Here is a 14,144-nt window from a genome sequence, read left to right on the forward strand (position 1 = left end):
CTCCATTATCAGGGGCAGTATACCTGTGTACACCAGTTGCTAGGGAACATGAGTGGGACGGTGCTGTTGCACTCATGTCCTGCTTGTGGGTTTCCTGTGGGCAGCTGGTTGGCCCCCGTGTGAACAGAATGGTGGACTAGATCGACCCTTGATCTGATCCAGCAGGGCTCTCCTTATGTTTTTATATCCATTCTTAAGGTTTCTCTGTATTCCCAGAGTGGAAGGTCCCTGGAAAGATTTTTTTTTAGCAACCCCTGTGTTCTTCTCTTTTGACTGAAATGTCTGGCTGAATCATCTAGAGACATCCCTTATGTCCTGGTGCATCTGCTCTTATGTCCTTAATGCATTGTGGGGACAGATAGGGTTAATGGGAAGTGAGGCATAACAGCACTACAAGGGCCCCAAACATTTGTTTCATTTGCCTGAGAAATGCAGAGAAATCCAGGGCTTGCTGGAGGGACCCCATTCCTAGTAACACTCTGTACAGCACCATGTACATTGATGGTGCTATATAAATAAATAATAATAATAATAATAATAATAATAATAATAACAGAGTGAACTCAGCAACCTAAGATTCACCCTCTTTCCTCTATCACTTTCTCTAATCAGCCTCTCTTTCTCAGAAATGACAGGCTCACTTTGGGGCCTGCTCTGGTTTCTGATATCATCTGGTAGATCTGATTACGGCCCAGAAAGTGGGGCCTTCTGCTCCTAGTTTGCGTGTGGTGTTTTACATGGTATAAGTGCCATTTCAGTTTGTTTATCAGGTGTGTCTTATTGTTTACCACATGTGTCATAAGAACATAGAACATAAGAAGAGCCCTGATGCTGGATCAGACCAAGGGTCCATCTAGTCCAGCACTCTGTCCCACTGAGTATGTTGAGTATAATACACAGAGACAGCATGTTGGACTGGGACTTGGGTTCTAATCCCCACTCAACCATGAAGTGACTGGGTGAACTTGGGCCAGCTGCTATCCTGCCTTAAAAGTTGTTGTGAGGATAAAATCAGGGTGTGAGGAGAACTAGGTATGCCACCCTGAGCTCCTTGGAGGAAAGACAGAATATTATATCTATAGCTGCTCATGCCCCTTGGGGGCAGCCATCTTATTTTTCCTATAATGCCCCTTGGGAGAAAGAGGAACATCATCACGCACCATTATTCCCAAGCCCATTTGCGGCCTGATTTTCAAAGGAGGTGGAAACTTGGCTACTGCTAAGCACCCCATGCAGCGAAGCCATAGCCAGTGATGCAGCTAGGTGATTTTAGTCATTGGACGTAATGGTCTTACTGGGGTGCTCTTTAGAAAGCCATGTGTATTACTTCACTTAGGAAGCACACAATGGCTATTTATCCCCACTACCGCTCCATGCTTTACAACGGCTTCGACGTGCCTGATTTGTTCTAAGACAACAACAAAAAATGTTTGCCAAGAAAGAGATGCTCTGAGTATATGCAGTTTTGTTTTAAACTCTTTTAAATCATAACACTATCACAGCTACAATAATAAGTGACAGACAGTGTGGTGTAGTGGTGAGAGTGTTGGACTGGGACTGGGGAAATCTGGGTTCCAAAAACCTCTCAGCCATGAAGCTCACTGGATGACTTTGGGCCAGTCACGCAACCTGACCTATGTCGCAAGGCTGTTGTGAGGATAAAATGGAAAAGAGGACATGTAAGCCATCTTGGGTTCCTTGCAAGAGGAAAAAAGCCAGGATATATATGTAATAATAAATAAATAATACGGAGTTTGCCAGTCCAGGTGCTGGCTGGTTTGCCACTGCCCCACCATCTACTGTTCTCTGAGCAGGCATTTGGGGGCCTCTGGTGCTGTGGGACCCTGGACTTTAGTCCCAAGCTCCAGCCCTTATGGCACCACTGACCACAACTTGAGGGTGCTTCCAGACAGAGGCCTCCTAGTTCTACCAATCCAAAGGCACTGTGTAGCGATTCAGTCTTCCCCTCCTTAGGGAAAGGAAGGAGGAGTGGGAAAACTCAGAAAAGTTACAAAAGGAAGCTGACATCATTCCCCCCACCCTGTAACATTCCATGAATGAGACAAGGCAATTGCACAATAAAAGCTTCTTCTGGAAGTCCCCTCAGTTTAAGGCAGCTTCCTATGTTCCTTAAGGTAGTGACCAGTCTGAGACCAGATTTTAAACTCAAAAGCTTCTTCAGCACTAATCTTTTAAACCAGTGGTTCTCAAACTTTTTCAGGTAATAGCCCCCTTGGTTCCACAAACTCATGCCCAGTGCCCCCTACCTACACTATAAAAATCATTATTCAGAATAGCAGTTTTCAACGACCCACTAAAGAAGATAATAACAATAAAATTCAAAACAGTAACAATTAATTGAATATTTATTCAAAATCCGAAGCACCCGCCGCAGGCTTGCCGAGGGAGGGAGGGAAAAGAGAGTGAACGCCTCTGTTTTGCAGCTGGCATGGCAGGGCACACCAAGCAGGGTATGTCTCTTCATTAGCGTTTTGGTGCTTTTGAAACATTTCAATTCACCATTAAAAGGACTCTTCTTAAACGGTATTAATAAATGTGTGGATTCTTCCCCTATATGGCTTGGGACCAAACTACCTTCTCCCATAAAAATGTCCCTGGGTTTTAAGACCTTCTGGAGAGGCGCTTCTCGGAAAAGACATCAAGCGCCCCCCCTGCCACCCCCTTGCCTCTTAACGTCCCCCTGTGCAATCCCACTGCCCCAAGGGGGCGGTACCGTCCACTTTGGGAACCACTGTTTTAAACCTTCCTAAATTAAAAGCCTTGCATGGAAGCACCCTGACTAAAAACAAGATTTTTTCCCCCAGCGTTTGGATCACCTGGCATTTCATAGAATCATAGAATAGCAGAGTTGGAAGGGGCCTACAAGGCCATCTAGTCCAACCCCCTGCTCAATGCAGGAATCCACCCTAAAGCATCCCTGACAGATGGTTGTCCAGCTCCCTCTTGAATGCCTCTAGTGTGGGAGAGCCCACAACCTCCCTAGGTAACTGATTCCACCGTTGCACTGCTCTTACAGTCAGGAAGTTTTTCCTGATGTCCAGCCGGAATCTGGCTTCCTTTAACTTGAGCCCGTTATTCCGTGTCCTGCACTCTGGGAGGATCGAGAAGAGATCCTGGCCCTCCTCTGTGTGACAACCTTTTAAGTATTTGAAGAGTGCTCTCATGTCTCCCCTCAATCTTCTCTTCTCCAGGCTAAACATGCCCAGTTCTTTCAGTCTCTCTTCATAGGGCTTTGTTTCTAGACCCCTGATCATCCTGGTTGCCCTCTTCTGAACACGCTCCAGCTTGTCTGCATCCTTCTTGAATTGTGGAGCCCAGAACTGGACACAATATAGATGAGGCCTAACCAGGGCCGAATAGAGAGGAACCAGTACCTCACGTGATTTGGAAGCTATACTTCTATTAATGCAGCCCAAAATAGCATTTGCCTTTCTTGCAGCCATATCGCACTGTTGGCTCATATTCAACTTGCGATCTACAACAATTCCAAGATCTTCCTCGTTTGTAGTATTGCTGAGCCAAGTATCCCCCATCTTGTAACTGTGCATTTGGTTTCTATTCCCTAAATGTAGAACTTGGCATTTATCCCTATTAAATCTCATTCTGTTGTTTTCAGCCCAGCACTCCAGCCTATCAAGATCACTTTGAAGTTTGTTTCTGTCTTCCAGGGTATTAGCTATCCCACCCAATTTTGTGTCATCTGCAAATTTGATCAGCGTTCCCTGCACCTTCTCATCCAAATCATTAATAAAAATGTTGAAGAGCACTGCGCCCAGGACTGATCCCTGCGGTACCCCACTCATTGCCTCTCCCCAGTTTGAGAAGGTTCCATTGATAAGTACTCTTTGAGTCCGATTCTGTAACCAAATGTGAATCCACCTAATAGTTGTTTCATCTAGCCCACTTTTAGCTATTTTGTTAATCAGAATGTCATGTGGTACTTTGTCAAAAGCTTTGATGAAGTCAAGATATATGACGTCCACAGCATTCCCACAATCCACAAGGGAGGTTATCCTATCAAAAAATGAGATCAAATTAGTCTGACAGGATTTGTTCCTGACAAATCCATGTTGGCTTCTAGTAATCACTGCATTGATTTCAAGGTGTTTACAGATTGACTTCTTTATAATCTGCTCCAGAATTTTCCCAGGGATGGATATCAGACTGACTGGTCTGTAGTTCCCAGGTTCCTCCTTTTTGCCCTTTTTGAAGATAGGGACAACGTTAGCCCTCCTCCAGTCGTCCGGCACCTCACCCGTCTTCCATGATTTTGCAAAGATAATAGACAAAGGTTCAGAGAGTTCTTCCGCTAGCTCCTTCATTACTCTAGGATGCAGTTCATCGGGCCCTGGAGATTTAAACTCATTCAAGGAAATTAGGTGTTCTTTGACCATTTGTTTATCAATCTCAAACTGCAATTTTAATGGAAGTAAAGGAACATCCAAAAGTTTTTCTGTCCCTCCCCCTTCATGGATGACTGGGGCTCTGTAAAGATTTTGGAGGTATTCAATTCAGTCCATCTACTCTTCTCACCTCCACCATTGGGCACATCTAGACCTGGGGAGGATCTTGTGATATGGTGATCGTGAGATCCTCCCCCTCAGTCCACACACAGCGCATGACGTCCCTGGAGGAAGAGGACCACGCCCGCCATTTTGTTTTTTGTTTTATTGAAGATGGGCACACGAGTGCTCCATCAAAAAGGTAAGTGGTGTTTTTTTTAAAAAAGATCCCCCTCCCCCCTCCCACCCCCGATGGGCACAGAGCTCTTGAAGAGCTCCATGCCCAGTTCCTGGTTCCTCGCATTTACTCATGAGGAGCCAGGACGAAAACGGGACGGCTGCCCACACTTTCTACGGTCCTGGGGTGATCCTGAGACTGCGGGAAAAGTCAGGATTAAAGCCGGCCCAGTTATCCTGGGGAAAGGGAGGGATCATCCCTCCCTGCCCCCAGGATCCCCTGTGCATCATGTGGATGCACAGGGATGATCCTGCTACGATCTCTGGGATAACCCCTCATCTAGACATGCCCACTGTCTGGGCCAGAGTGAGAGCAGGTGACCCAATGGGTTGCAATGGCAAAGAGGAGCAATTCCAAGGGACTCTTGCCAACGGGCCTTCTGGGGTGTGGGCCCTCAGCAGGTGCCTACCCTGGGCCTAGTTCTCACTGAGGTGTCTGGGCTGTACCATGAAATGCTACAGATGGGTGTTCAAATGACTGGATGTTCTTCTTCACAAAAAGAACAAAACAATTGTTCGAAATGGAAAGCTAGTATATCAGTTTTATCCTGCCATTGCCCAGCCCCATTCATGGAACTGTATGGGGGATCCAGACATGATTGCTTTCCATTTTTAAACTCCCCATGGCCTCACCCCCTACCCTACCCCCTACCCTACCCCCAATTCTATCTTTTTTTTTCTTTCAACAAAAAAATCCATTGAGGAGGGAAAGTTGGAATAGCTGCACAATGGCTTTTGACTGGTAATTCTAGGAGCCGTCTGTATGGAAGGCAGCACTAAGTCAGTCACTACTTCTCAGCCTAACTTACTTCATAGATACCTGTGAGGTAGAATAACATGAGTAAAAACCTGTGTTTGCAGCCCTGACCTCCTTGGGGGGTGGAGCTCCTATGAATTGCCAAAAAATAGGACCTGCACTGCCAAAAAAAAGGGCAGTGATTTGCATATGCTAATTTATATGTATAGGTGCACATTCAGAAATAATTACTATAATTTAAATAGGAATATAGTACATCTCTCCATACTGTGAAAGACCTGTGTGCCTGTTTGTTTAGCCTGCTATCCAGCTGCTAACTTCTGATAGGCAACAATTCTTATGGTTCTGTATCTTTAAATCAGAATTAGACGGGACAGCCCTTCAAACAGAAGATGGTCCTCTCTAAAAGAGGCCACATGGCCACCCTGTGTACAGTGCAATTACATGTCAACTTAGAAGTAAGTCTCACTGAGTTCAGTGGGGTTTAAACCCAGCTAAATTGGTGCAGGATTGCAGCCTCAATTATCAAGGTTAATACTTATTGACCTATCCTCTGTGACTTTATTTGTTACCTTTTTTACAAAAACACATCAAAAGCCAAAACAGACATGGCATGAAAGGTCCATGATCAGATATTTAGACCTTTTAAAAAGCAACGACTTTGAAGTCACCACAGGGGCTCAGTTTTTGATAAGTTCAGTGGCTCTAGGGAAGGAGGTGTTTAACCCTTTTCTCTGCATCATTTTTCCTGATCTAAGTCCCACCCTGAAGCTGCTATTACCTTGGGTGACCATATGGAAAGGAGGACAGGGCTCCTGTATCTTTATAGAAAAGGGAATTTCAGCAGGTGTAATTTGTATGCATACAGCACCTGTTGAAATTCCCTCTTCATCACAACTGCTAAAGGTGCAGGAGCTATATTAAAGTGACCAGATACAAAAGAGGGCAAGGCTCATGCAGCTTTAATTGTTGTGATGAAGAGGGAATTTTGCCAGGTGCTGCATGCATACAAATGGCACCTGCTGAAATTCCCTTTTCTATACAACTGTTAAAGATACAGGAGCCCTGTCCTCCTTTTCATATGGTCACCCTAATATTAGCCCCACTGTAGGGAAAGTATAGACACCTGTATTGTGCTTCTATTTAATTTTTCCTCAGTGGGGCTAATAACAGTGCTGCTAGTGGGTTTTTTTAGATCGAGCACATGATACAGGAAGGAGAGGATTAAAGGCCCTTTCTCCAACACCGCCGCTGCATCAGCCAAAACCTGAGTCCCGGTGGTTGCAACTTCTGCGTCACATCTGTTTTGACTAAGATAGTGGCAATCGTATCATCTTGTGGCAGTGTAATGGAAGATTTGGGGGCTTTCTCCCTCTGGGTCACATGAGCTACTGGTCTTGTACTCTTCTTCTCTTCTTTGAGAATTCACTGGGGACAGAACTGAGCAATCCCAGGTCCTAAACCCCCTACACACTCCCCTACCATCCCCTCTGGGTTTCCAAAGCTTGTGATTCCCTGTCTTCCATGTTCTTTTGGTTTTCCCATCACCATCTTTCCCGCAGATGGCAGTTGGAATCTGCTGCCTGACCTTATCGTCCCATCTTTGCAGCGTGTTGACGCATGGGGTACCAAAGGAAGCTTTTGAAATCAACCTTGAACAGATGCCAACTTCCTCTGAATGTGGGACTGGTGGCACTGTAGTCTTCTGATTCACTTCCTCCTTTTTCCACCTCTGGGGCCATTAAAAGGACCTCCTTGATTCTGTTCTCAGATGTGGGAGGAGAATGGAGGCCCCCAAGCTATGGACAGGACTGGGATTCATAGGCATATTTTATATTTGTATTGTTGTATTTTAATAATGCTGCTCCACCATGTAGCCCCAGTGAGTGTCCAATGTGGATTATGAATCATTTCAAACCAAGCAACAGAACTACAGCAAGTAAACAGAATTAAAAACAATCCTCAAAATCACCTAAAACACCAATACATTATCTTCAAACCCTATCATCTTCAGAAGCACATCTTAGCATCCATAGCTCTCTAGATAGCCACATCTTCAATAGCATCCTGAGCAGCAGTAGAGGGGGAGCCTCGATCCCTAAGGACCTTTGAGGGACCAGAGGCTGTGGGCAGACAACCCAGAGATGGCCATGATTTTCTTCAAAACCTGCCTGTGAGCTTCCAGAAGGCATTTGTCTGGCCACTGCCAGCCACAATGGGCAAAAAGTCCACCCTAAGGAGTTCCATCTGGTTCTCCAGGAATGAGCAACCTGTGGCCCTCGGCCTAATTTCATGCAGGTGGAGTGAGCCTGATGGAGAGAAGAAGGGCTAGAGAGGAAGGAGCCAAAACAATATGGTGGAAGGAGGAAGGGAGAAGCCCTCTGTGGGTAAGTAGTTTAGGCCTCAGGAAAGAACAATCTGTCCCTCCCCAGCAGCTGGCTGAGCCGGGAAGAGAGAGAAGGAGAGAGATGGCCATGTGTCCTTTTTTACAGAGAACAATTCTCTATTTGAAGGGCAGCCAGAGGACTGTCCTCTATTTTGCAGGTATCCTCTTTTTGAAGGGCTGTCCAGTCCAAGCCCCATGTAAAGACAAAGAACCATCAGAAGGAAGAGCTGGGCCTTGAAGTTGCCCGTCAACACTGAACAAGTGGACAGCAGGCTGAGCAAGGCACACAGGTTACCGGTGACAGTCTTCCGCTCTATGGAGAAATGTACTGTATTTCTATTTTAAGTTATTATTGCACTTCTGTCTCGCCTTTTTTTCCTCTCGCAAGGAACCCAAGGTAGCTGCTCACACAGTCATCCTCCTCCTCTCCATTTTATCCTCACAACAACCTTGTGAGGTGGGTTAGGCTGAGAGTCAGTGACTGGCCCAAAGTCACCCAGTGAGCTTCATGGCTGAGTGGGGACCCAGAACCTGGATCTCCTGAGTCCCGGTCCAACACCCTAGCCACTGCACCACACTAGCAAATTTATTTCTAAATTTGCATCTATACCTATGAATCAGCCTATGCGAATGTTATGCAAATTGATGCTCCTTTGTGCTCTTTTTTGGTGATGCATGCACTCTTACTTGGCAGTTCACAAGTGGCCACCATAACAGGGAAAGGGAGGTGGCAGAAAGAGAGTGAAAGAGAGAAAAGGGGGTGGCAGAAAGAGCGTTAGAATAGGGATGGTAGAAACAGGGGGGCTCACAGTAGGGGGCGAGAGAGAGAGAAAATAAGTGGCCTTGTCCAGTTGTAAGAGCTTTTAACTGAAACATGCTGGTATTTTGTCCCTTTTGCTTTCATTGTCATCTAACCACTGGAATGTGGGCCCTTTATTCTTTCCAGTCTGGGTTCAGGCCTGGTTGGGGAATGACAGCCTTGTTCACCCTGATGGGTGACCTACTTTGAGAGGTGGACAGTGGAAGTGCATCCTTGTTCGTTCTACTGGATCTCAAGTGGCTTTTGATACCATCAGCCATATTGAGGTTGGGAAGTCAGCTCATCTGGGATTAGGGGTACAGCCTGTTTTAGGGGAGGTTGCACCCCCCTTGAAGAATCAAGTTCTTAGTCTGGGCATGCCCTTGGGGCCAGCTCTGCTCCAGGCTGGTCCAGTGCTAGCTATGGCTGGTAATGCAATTGCACAGCTTCATTCAGTGCACCCACTGCATTCGTTGTCTTGCAGAAAGCAAATCTGGATGCTGTCACACATGCATTGATCGCACCCAGATTAGATTACTGTAACATACTCTGTGTGGGAAAGCCTCTTCAAAGTATCTGGAAACTCAGTTGGTGCAAAACACAGCCACCAGGATGTTGTCTGGAGCTTGTTTTGCAGAGCACCCCGTCGCGGTTTAATCTGCACTGGCTGCCATTTTGTTTTGGGTCCAGGTCAAAGTGGTAGCTAATACCAATAAGGCCCTAAATGGGTTGGGATCAGGTTTTCTGAAGAACTCTCCCACATGAACCTGCTCACACACTGCATTTGACATCAGAAACCTTGCGTCATGTCTCATTACCAACAGAGGCTCTTTTTGTTGAGATGTGGGAAGGGAAAAGGCCTTTTCAGTTGCAGCACCGAAACTGAGAGACTCCATCCCCTTGGAAGCCTTAGGCGCTCCTTCCTTTAATAACTTTTGGGCAAATTGTAACAGCATTTTTAGTTTGCAAGGCCTTAGGTTTCCTTTGAGTTTTGCTCCCTTGTCGTGAAGTATTTGATTTGCTCTAGGTTGCTTTTGCTCTTTTATCTTCATTGCTTATTGCATTTTGTATTTTGGCTTTTATTGTTTGCTTTTAAAGACTGTAAACTGCCTCAGGGGCCCATTTTGGCTGAAAGGTGAGGTAAAAATATAATTACCTATAGAATAGTGTGCCTATGGCCAGCCAACTACTGAGTTCATGGCTGAGGCAAGATTTGAACAGGGGATTTTGCTGGTCATAGTCCTAGAGCCAAGTTCTACCAGTCTTCTTCAACCTGGTGCTTTCCAGATGTATTTGACTACGGCAGGATCTACACTACTGCTTTTAAACGGTTTATAACGGTATTGACAATTGTTGGGGCCCAGGACACATCCCATATACAGTTTTCAAACCATTTTCAAAGTATCATATCCTGCTTGGTGTAGATCTGACCTACAACTCCCATCATCCCTAGCCAGCCTGGCAATTAGCTAACGGGATTATGGGAGTTGTTGTTCAACGCAACTAGAGGGTGCCAGGGTGAGGAAAGCTACATTACACGCAAACACACGTAAATGAAGCCAGTCATCACTTTTTAAATCTAGCCATTCTAGGACAAGGTGATTTGATGCCGGGGAAGCGGTGGTGATGGTGGTGGGAGGATGATTCGAAATCAGTATTCGGAACCTCTCAGGAAGTAAAGTTGCTAACAGATGATCTGTAGCACAACAAGCAGAAGGTTAAGCACCTCTTCCCTGCATCATGGCTCCACTCTTAATAGCCTTCTCCAATCCAAATAGCTTTTCAAGATTATTAAAAGGGTTGTCAAGGGGTGGCCTACAACTCTCGTTATTCCCCAACACTGGCTATACTGACTAGGGTTGCCGGGAATTGTAGGCCAAAACATCTGGAGGGTCACAAGTTTCCCACCCCTGCTACAGTTATACAAGTGTTTGTGTGTAACGTAGTTTGGCCCTTTGAGACTAATCTACTCCAACACCTATGAACAGGCCAACAGTATTGCACATTCATCTGAATAAGTGCTATGGAAACGCCTCAGACTGTTACCTTCCTGTGAACATAGGAGAGGACCACTAACGGCCCTGGGTAGCCTACCCATGGTTTAGTGTTATGTGAATAAGCCTAAGGCTCATGCACCCCTATCTCCTCCTCTGGGGCAGGTATGAGGAGGTGATCAGAAGCTTCTGTATTCAACAGTGATTTGGTGTTATATCCAAAACTAGACAAATGGTGGGTAATTTTAACTATGGTTTAGGGAAACAGGCCAACTTCAAACAATGGTTTCTGATCCTGGCTTGTTTTTCTGAATCAGGGGTGGGCAACCACTTTCCATCCCCTGGGCTCCCTGCACATGGACTGCTGCCACTGCACCATCAAACTGGGCGGCATGGTGGTGGCAAAAAATAATAATTGGCAATTTCCTGCTGAAGTTGGCAGCAACCTGCTACAAAGCCTTAGAAAGTACCAATTTAGTTTGAAAACAGTTTGGGGGGCCACTGTGGTGGGGGTGGCATAAGAGAAGGGAGTCTCACATGCAGGCCACGTCTTGCCCATGCCTGCCCTAAATCACAAACCACACGAAAATGGAAGCAAAAGTTTCCAATTGTTTCCTTGTATCCATGCTGGAGGAAGAGGGAGGAGGAAGGTGTTCACAAGCCTAAAGTTTTCACACATAATGCTAAGCCATTGTTTAGCATTACATCCAAACCCAGACACTGAAGGAAGATATGAGAGGTCTTACATTTTAACAGGTCACCTTCAGTGTTTTCTTTTTAATTCTTGATCGCTGTTAGCAGCAAGTGCAGCCTTCCCCAACTGGGTGCCCTCCAGATGTGCTGGATTACAACTCCCATCATTCCCACTCAGCTGGCAGGTGATAATGGGAATTGTGGGCTAGCACGTCTGGAGGGCACCAGGTTGGGGATAGCTGCGCTAGTGCTCTCAGGGCCAAATTCCATTCCAGAGAAGGTCTCGGGGGCCACATTCTGGTGATGGGCGGGGCCAAAGGCAAAAGGGGCGGGGCCAAAACACCAACCTATTTCAGCTTAAAGCTCTTACTGCCAGTAACTAAATCTTAGGAGAGGCATTTAACCATTTAGAAGGGGTGGAGGAATGGCTTAGAAGCGAGGAAACGACCAAACAATGGGTGGTTGGGGAAAAGGGGGCATGGGCAGGGACAAGGGGCATGGCCCTTTGAAGAACTCCAGAGGGCCGGATTGGGATCCCAGGAGGGCCGGATTTGGCTGCTGGACCTGAGGTTCTGCACTCTTGACATACAGCAATGCCCTGAAAACACACATGTACTAAGGTGACCATATGAAAAGGAGGACAGGGCTGCTGTATCTTTAACAGTTGTACTGAAGAGGGAAATTCAGCATGTGTCATTTGTCTGCATGCAGCACCTGGTGAAATTCCCTCTTCAGTTAAAGCTTCAGGAGCATCACCCTCTTTTTGTATCTGGTCACTGTAGCTATACTGCAGCTTTAACTATTGTGGTGCTGCATACATACAAATGACACCTGCTGAAATTCCCTTTTCTATACAACTATTAAAGATACAGGAGCCCTGTCCTCCTTTTCATATGGTCACCCTACATGTACCTCACATGTGCACATACACGTAGAACCCACTACTACTCACCAAAAGATGCATCAGGCCTGTGCCAACTTGTGAAGCTCCAATGGTGCTTCAGGGACTTCATAAACTTTGCTGCCTGTCTGGATCCCCAAACCCCAGATGAATATCAAGCATCTGGCAGGCCACAATACACAGCTGGGGCAATGCGATCAGCTTGGTGGATCAAAGGTTTTGGCAGGGGTGGGCAGCGTGTGGCCCTCCAGATGTTTTGGCCTACAATTCCCATCAGCCCTAGTGAGCATAACCAATGGTGAGGGATCATGGGAGTTTTGGGCCAAAAGATCTGGAAGGTCAAGTTGCCCACCCTTGTTTTATGGGCCTTAAGGATACAATTCAACTGTTCCGATTTACCAGGTGTAGACTCTATTTCCTACTACCTGCCGCAGGTAAATCAACATCCCATTGGTATTTGGGGAAGCCTTTTAAAACAATTGTTAGTGGAAATTTCAGAAATAACCATTCTTCAGGGTTCAGCTCCCTTGCAGAGTCTCTAGAAGTTAAATCTCAGAATGGAGGGTGGAGACATCTTGTCTCTAACACATATGCATATAAATGTACATGCACAGGCCACTAACAGTGCAATCCTATACATGTCTACTCAGAAGTATGTCTCGTTGACCTCAATGTGGCTTATTCCCAGGTAAGTGGCTCCAGGTTTGTAGCCTAAGGCACTGTGCAATACACAGCTAACAGTTCACACGCTCCAGTTGCTGCTGAGTGTATATTTTGAATTGTAGATAACATACAGTAGAAGCATTATGTTTTTCTAGTATGCCTTTAACTAAAAGAACAAGTACTGTGTCTCTGGAGGACAGGCTATTGCAGTGGAAATAAATACAGCATAGAGAACTGGTCAAGACTTTGAGTATGTCCAGACAAGGTTTTCATCATGCCATCACCCTGCCGCACTCGCAGAATTTTACTGGTCAGGAGATTCAAATGTTGAGTTCAATCCAGATTTACACTGGATCAACTACGCCGACGGATGTGGCGTTCCCTCCCCCTTCCCTCCCATGGTAACCTCTCCAGCACCCTGAAAATACCACACAGAGAGTCAGAAGACCCTGCTGAATGGGGTGAGCTGTGGAGGTGGGTGGGTAGAACCCAAAAGTTGAGCAGAAGGACCTTCCCCAAGCAGGAACCTTCCATGAACAGAGCCCTTCCTCTCACAGGAGGTAGATCCTGGATGCAACCAAGATTTCCCTAATTACTCTTGCTGGCATGGCTTGCCTTGTTGCCTGAATCCGGGCAGCACGGCTTGTTTAGAGGGAGGCAGACAGCAACTCTCAAATAACCCAACAACAGCCCATGGGTTATGTGAGGTTTGCTGCCCCCTCAAACACACCATGCTGCCTGAGTTCCGGCGACATGGCAAACCAAGGATAATTAAGGAAATGTGGCTGGCAGACACGGTCAGGTTAACAAGCCATGATGACTTATTCGCCACACCACAATTGTGCGAACTGGGTCAATGTCACATTCCATTTGTAACGCACCTGTGTTTTTCCACTGCTTCTGTCTTTTTTTTCCTAACCACAGAAAAGCCATTGAAGAGAAAAAGACGGAATAAAACTGCCAGTATCATACTGACTTTATACAAATCTATGGTGCGACCACACTTAGAATACTGTGTACAGTTTGGTCAACACACCTAAAAAAAAAAAAAAAGATAGTGTAGAGCTGGAAAAGGTGCAGAAATGGGTAACTGAAGTGATCAAGGGGCTGGAGCATCTCCCCTATGAGGGAAGGTTACAACAGCTGGGATTGTTTAGCTTGGGAAAAAAGGAGGCTAAGGGGAGGCCTGAT

At 46.1% G+C, this 14,144-nt stretch overlaps 1 protein-coding gene across 2 annotated transcripts in view; it reads right to left on the reverse strand.

Moving 5' to 3' along the window:
* The window catches only part of GATA1 (GATA binding protein 1), a 40,669-nt gene that overhangs the window by 21,891 nt on the left and 4,634 nt on the right, over nucleotides 1-14,144 (reverse strand). The gene's annotated exons all lie outside the window — the stretch shown is intronic.

Source organism: Elgaria multicarinata, chromosome 3 (assembly GCF_023053635.1).
Source record: "Elgaria multicarinata webbii isolate HBS135686 ecotype San Diego chromosome 3, rElgMul1.1.pri, whole genome shotgun sequence".
In the NCBI taxonomy this organism is placed as follows: Eukaryota; Metazoa; Chordata; class Lepidosauria; order Squamata; family Anguidae; genus Elgaria; species Elgaria multicarinata.